The following is a 6,137-nucleotide window of genomic DNA, read 5'->3' on the forward strand; positions in this document are numbered from 1 at the left end:
CCCCCTGCTAACCCTCTGCGGCACTGGCAGCTGTTAGGGGTGCATGCATGCGAGTGTGTGAGTGTGAGTGTGAGTGTGTGTGTGTGTGTGTGTGTGTATTCCCTTCTAGAATGAAAGAGTCCTTGAAAATAGAGACTGGGTGTCCCTAATCCTTATATCCTCATGGCCCACACAGTGCCTGGCACAGAGTAGGTGCTCACTAAATGTTGAATAAATAAGAATGAATGAATGGCAGGAGTAGATGGTTGCCAAGACCCTTCGCGGTTCCAACACTAGAATCCAGGGAAGGAAGCCAACCTCTTGCTGTCACCCAGTCTCACGTTCAGAAGACTGCCCCCACCCCCACTCCCAGCAAGTGCCTGCCGCCCCCACCACCCCCACAGTCTGCGGACCCAGCGAGGGCCTTGGACAGCGACCAGACGCTATTTAAAAAATGCTTTTATCCTCAGTGGAGCTGCTGCGACAGGGAGCTGGCTGTGCAGACCTGTATCCCGTGTGTGCACAGTGATCCTAGAAAAAGCTTTGCTTCTACTTTTTGGTCCATTCCAGGCTGAGGACGAGGCAGGGACCTGCATTCTTCACATTTATGCTCTGAAGACACAGCCTCAGACCTAAGCTGGGGGTGGGGGTGGGGGTGGGGAGGGAGGATGGGGGGGCGGGGGCAGTAATTCCCTCCCTCCCTTCTCTCCTCCAGGAATCTCTCCTCCTCTTCCTCTAAGACACATGTCCCCAGATTGCCTCAACCCCCTCTTCCAGGAAGTTCTCTGACTGAAGAAAGCATGTGTCTGTTCCTGGTTTGGGGGGGAGCAGGGGCTGACAGAGGGAGAGACATGGCAGGTGCCCTTTGGGATCCATCCATTCAACAGGTATTTTCTGAAAAGTTACTAGAACACCTGTATTAAGCTTAACTTCGCAGGGCTCAGTTTGTTCACCTGGAAAATGGGATAAGGATGTTCGTACCAGATCAAGTCCTTAGAAGGGACAGCTCTGTGGTTTTATGCCAGTCCCTCAAAGCCACCCATCAATCAAGGCCAACTTCCGCTGAAAAACAGAACTTCGTGTCCTTATTTGGCTGCTTCCTTCCTGTGTGACCCTGGTCACAGTCCCTACCTCGTCTGTCCCTGAGTGGGGGTGGGGGTGGGGACAAAAGGAGTGTGTTTCTGATGTCTGGGTTCCAGTTCAGCGCTGGGGGCCTGAGTTTCTAGGATTCCAGGGGGAAGCGACCTCCTCTTTCCTCCTTCTCTGGGAAGGGGCTGAAGCCTCAGCGAAGAGGTGGGAGGGGCAGGAGCTTCCCGGGCTGGGGAGGAGGGTGTAGGAGAGGCGGCTGTGTCCTAGCCCGGGTGTGAGAGACGAGTTAACAGCTCAATTGTTATTTCAATTACACGGATTATTTGAAAACAATATTATGAGTTTCATCACTGACAACCCCAGGAAATGGCTGCCATGGCAACTAGGGAAAAAGAATGGGCCTGGCCAGCCAATCAGAAGTTCCAGCCATGCCCCCAGTTGTACAAACTCTCTCTCCTCCACGGGGCCCTTCCCTCCTCTGCTTGGGGAGGAGCCTTGGAAGAAGGACGGAAAGAGAGGAGCAGGAAAGAGGACCACTCTGCAAAAAGGAAAAAGTTCAATAGGGAAACTGAGGCCAAGAAGAGGAAGCCCAGGAGTTGGCTGCTTCTCCCAAATTCCTCAAGGATGAGGACTGGGTTTGGCCCATGGTGGCCCCCCGCGCCCCCAGAGCCCAGCACAGGCCTGGCCCAGAGCAGATGCTCTGGACCGGGCTGTGGTGGAGGAGGGGGCTCTAGGACACCCCTTCAGTCCTGGCTCAGCCAGACAGCGGAGGCAGCAGGGGGAGCTTCTCTGAGATCCGCTGGCAGAGTGTCTTCATCAAGGAGAGACAGCAATGGGCCTCACGTTTCACTGACAAGAAGGGTAGTCCGGTCAGGAACCAGCATCACCAGCATCGGGCCAGAAGAAAGGGCAGGTGAATTCTGGGGGGGCTCAGAGGTACAGCCAAGGGCCTCAGCCCCGTTCCCTGCTGCCCTCTGCAGAGCCTGCCTCTGTGTGCAGTGTCCCTGGGCCCTTGCTGCTCCAAATGAGGCACTTGAGTGTCTCCAGAAAAAGCCTTGCTCCTTCGAGAACAGCCCATGCTCTCCTTACTCAGAGCCCAATCTGACAGGCAGCTGGCTGGGCTCTAGCTCTGCAAAAACTCAAGTCTGAAAGCCCATTTCCTATCTGGCTTAAGCTCCCCTGCTGCCCACTCCTATGTCCCTGCATCCCCGGCATCATTTTTATTAAACGAATCGCTTTATAGGCCTTCCTGAGATGCCCGGCACTGTTGTAAGTGTTGTACAAATACTAGTTCATTTACTCTTCACCAGAATCCTGTGAAGCAGTTACTGTGATTACTGTCCCCATTTTCCAGATGGGGAACCTGAGAAGGTTAAGTCACTCGTGCAAGGTCTGGCCACTAGGGCGGGCAGTGGAGGGACCCAAACCCAGACAGTCTGGTTTGAGAATCCATGCTCTCAGCTACCATCCTAATTCCTCCTGATTGAAGATGGCCTGACCTGAGTCTTGCCCAATGGCCAGAAGTCTCGTAACTGTTCAACATTTACTGCTTCGTCCATTTTTTTTTTTTTTTTTTTTTTACAGCTTCGTCTTCTATCAGGAACCCCGCCCGCCCCCGCCCCACTTGGCAGTCCTGAAGCTCATGAGCCCTCTTTTTGTATCTTCTCAGTAGGGGAATGGAAGGCAGCTGAGTCCGAGCAGGCGATTAGGGATGTTGATACGTGGACATTCATAGCTAAATGCTGGCCCAAAGATCTGACCTGTCAGGCTCTGGATTCAGGGCACCTTCATTACCTTGGTACCCACCTTGAGCAGTACCCGTGACCTCACGGACTCCCATCACAGTCCGGCAAGGGAGGTCTCACTCTCCCCATTTTACAGATGAAGAAACCGAGGCTCAGAACATGAAAAGAGACTTGCTCAAAGGCACCCAGCTAATGTGTATCAGGTGAGGACTGGTGCCCAGCTCTGTCTGCCTCTAGTGCAAGTGATAGTTCCTGTCCTCGAGGGACTATCAGAGAGACAAGGGACAAGGGCTCATGAAGGGCTGGAAGGGGGCATTCAGACTGGAGAGAAGGCAGAGCTCAGCCCAGGTGAACAAAGGCCCGCAGGTGGAATTGGGACCTTGGAGCTGTGGCTTAGCTGGAGCAGGTGTGTGTCAGAGCTCGGTGGGTGACCATGTCGGATGATGGGATGGGGCCTCAAATGCCAAGCAGATGGTTTGGAGTGGATGGGTGAGGCCGCAGGGAGCCATTGCTGGCTTAGGAGCCTCTTTGCCTCCCTCCCGAGGCTGCCTCCCTCTCGCGCAGCAGAGCAATTTCCCAGAGCATTTTCTCTAATTTGTGATTGTTTTCCTAACCCAGAAGCTGCGAGAGTGAGTCGCTGCGAGTCTCCAGATTCTCCGGGCCCACCAGCAGAGCCTGGCTGCCAAAGCTGCTGGTCTCCGCCCCCACCCCAGTCCAGCCCACTGGGGGTCCTATGAGCCCCTCCCTCCCCAAAGCCCCCCAGGGTACCGAGGAGGCTGTGGGAGGGTCTTGACGGCTGACGGGGTTGGTGTAGAGCCCCAGGGGTGGCTTCAGAGCAGGAGTCACTATGTGCCACTGGCAGTGCCTGAAAGGAGGTCTGGGTCCTGGGGATGGGGGTGGCATCAGGGCTCTGCAAAGGGGGCGGAGGGCCCCCTGAGGAAACAGGGCTCAGGAAAAAGATGAGGGTTCAAAAAAGAGCCAGGATCTTGTTAGGAACAGGGCCAGCAGCTAAGTCAAGTGGCGGGGTGCTCAGAGAGGGACTTTGGTCTTCAGGAGGGCACGGTGCTCAGGGAGAGAATTGGGGGCTCCAGGTGGGGCATGGGGTTGTAAAGGGGAGCATGAGCTCCGCTGGCAATTTGGGAGGAGAGTCTCCACAAGGAGATGCGGCTCAGAGAGTGGGGACTCTGGAGGAGGGAATACGGGCCAGGGGCTCAGCAGGGGCCCTGGGATTTGTGAAGAGAGTGACAGGGTCTTCCAGGACCGACACTCAGAAGAGATGACATGGGTTCAGTGAGAGGACCTAGGGCTAAAACAATGGAGCAGAGGCACTGGGAGGTATGGGGACTGCGTAAGAGTCCCCCCCCCCCCCCCCCCGCCCTTCTGAGTGTTGTATTAAATGCAACTCTTTCCTCCCAACCCAACAGCTAAGTACCCTATTCTATCCGGGCTCATCCTAGCTCCAGTTGTCTCCTTGGCCCACATAGGCCCCTTCCCCCAAAACCCCCTCACCTTGGTCCTCTGCTTCTCCACACACCCACCAGGCTGAGCCCTGAGTCCTTCTTCACTATGCCCTAAATGCCCAGCTGGCACCTATTCCCTGTAACTCACCCATATGGATTTCGTACCGTGCTGCAGCCCCTGCACATTATCAGTAGGCACTTCAGACACCAGCAATGATCAGTAAGGTAGTTCTCCCTCCAAGCTAACTTTAATCCCTCCAGCTGCAAGTGCCGCCAATTTCCTCTGTTCTGTCCTAGGAATAGAATACAGCTGATCTGCAGGCCACCTTTTATCAGGGCATCTGTCATAGCTTCAGAGATGTAAAGTCTCCTCTCAAATTTCTCTCCTTTAGGTAAACGAATCCCAGTCCCTCCATTGGCCTTTCTGATTACTATATTTATTACCAGGAATCTCCAGGTGCTTGTGGCAGGGTTTTACCAGCCTGGCATACTGGAGGCTCACAAGAAGCATATCTTGGATGGATGAATGACTTGGTGGATTGATGGATGAATAACAAAGAGATGAAAAGACAAGTGTTAGTAGTGGCAGTGGATGACAGGTAGATAGATGCAGGGTGGAGGTGGATGACCTATGGACAGATGGATGTTTAAATGGAGGTGGGTGGGCAAAAGGATGATGCTTGGATGGATGGATGGATGGATGGATGGATGGATGGATGGATGGATGGATGGACAGGTGAGTGGAAGGATGGATGGATGGATAAACAGGTGGGTGGATGGATGGATGGATGGATGGACAGATGGGTGGGTGGAAGGAAGAATGGGATGGATAAATGGAAGAAAGGATGGCTTAGACAGGATGTTGGATGGATGAATAATCTCAGTTGGCATCTCAGCTTTTCCCCATATCTCCCAAGTATAGACTCCTTAACTTGATTAATGGCATCCCAGTTCTCTCAGACACCCAGGCCTGAGACCTAGTCGTATTTCACTTCTCTGTCATCTCCCACAACCAAACAGATCTGGTTGGGTCCTATTTCCTTTTCCCGTTGGCCCTAGTTCTCTGTAACCTCATTTAAGCCCCCAACTTATCTCCTGGACAACTTCAGCAGCCTGTGCCCTGCATTCCTTTCTCGTTCCTTCAAGCTGACCCTGAGACAACACCATCGGCATGATCTTCTACAGCTCAACTCCAGTCAACAACCTTCAATGACTCCTACTGCCTGGAGCTCCACACTTCCAAATTCAGCTGAACCTCCCCTTTCGGGCCCCCTCTCATCCCTCTCCCTTATGTCCTCTGTATTATGTAGCCTGGCTGTGACCCGAACATTCACCAAGCTTCCCCTCCTTTGCTCATGCCGTCCCTACCACTTGGAGTGCCCTCCCTGCCACCTCCACCTGTGGTGATGCCATCTTAGACTTCAACACACAGCTCAAGTGCTGCCTCCCCAATGAAACCTTCCCCAATCCCTTCAACCAGATACAATGAAACAAGCCACTTCATCAAGACACATTTGTGGAGCATCTACTATGTGCTCAACTGGTTTAAGGGCCCCTAATGAGGGAGGAGGAGGATGCAGGATGAGAAAGATACAAGCTTTGCCCTCAAGGAGATACAGCCTGCTTCTGAGCATGCAGGTGCACACAAACCCATACAGAATTCAAAGGGAGAAAAAAAGTTAAAATAGCATCATATTAGTAGTTAATGGGTATAGAGCGCTCACTATGCGCTAGGCACTTAATTCTAAGGGCTTCACTTCCAGTAATTCATTCGGTGCTCTTAATGAACCTAAGAGGTAGGTACAGATGAGGAAACTGAGGCCCATGGTTGGGCAATTTTTCTAAGGTCAGGCCACTAGTACGT

The 6,137-nt window shown here is 53.2% G+C and overlaps 1 long non-coding RNA gene across 1 annotated transcript; it reads left to right on the forward strand.

Moving 5' to 3' along the window:
* The first annotated feature begins 1,472 nt into the window (after positions 1 to 1,472).
* On the forward strand, positions 1,473 to 5,775 carry LOC140617894 (uncharacterized). Its single transcript, XR_012018041.1, has 4 exons — positions 1,473 to 1,981; positions 2,950 to 3,016; positions 4,571 to 4,665; positions 5,420 to 5,775. It is a non-coding gene; the product is annotated as an uncharacterized lncRNA (long non-coding RNA).
* The last annotated feature ends 362 nt before the right edge of the window (positions 5,776 to 6,137 follow it).

Source organism: Canis lupus, chromosome 26, assembly GCF_048164855.1.
Source record: "Canis lupus baileyi chromosome 26, mCanLup2.hap1, whole genome shotgun sequence".
NCBI lineage: Eukaryota > Metazoa > Chordata > Mammalia > Carnivora > Canidae > Canis > Canis lupus.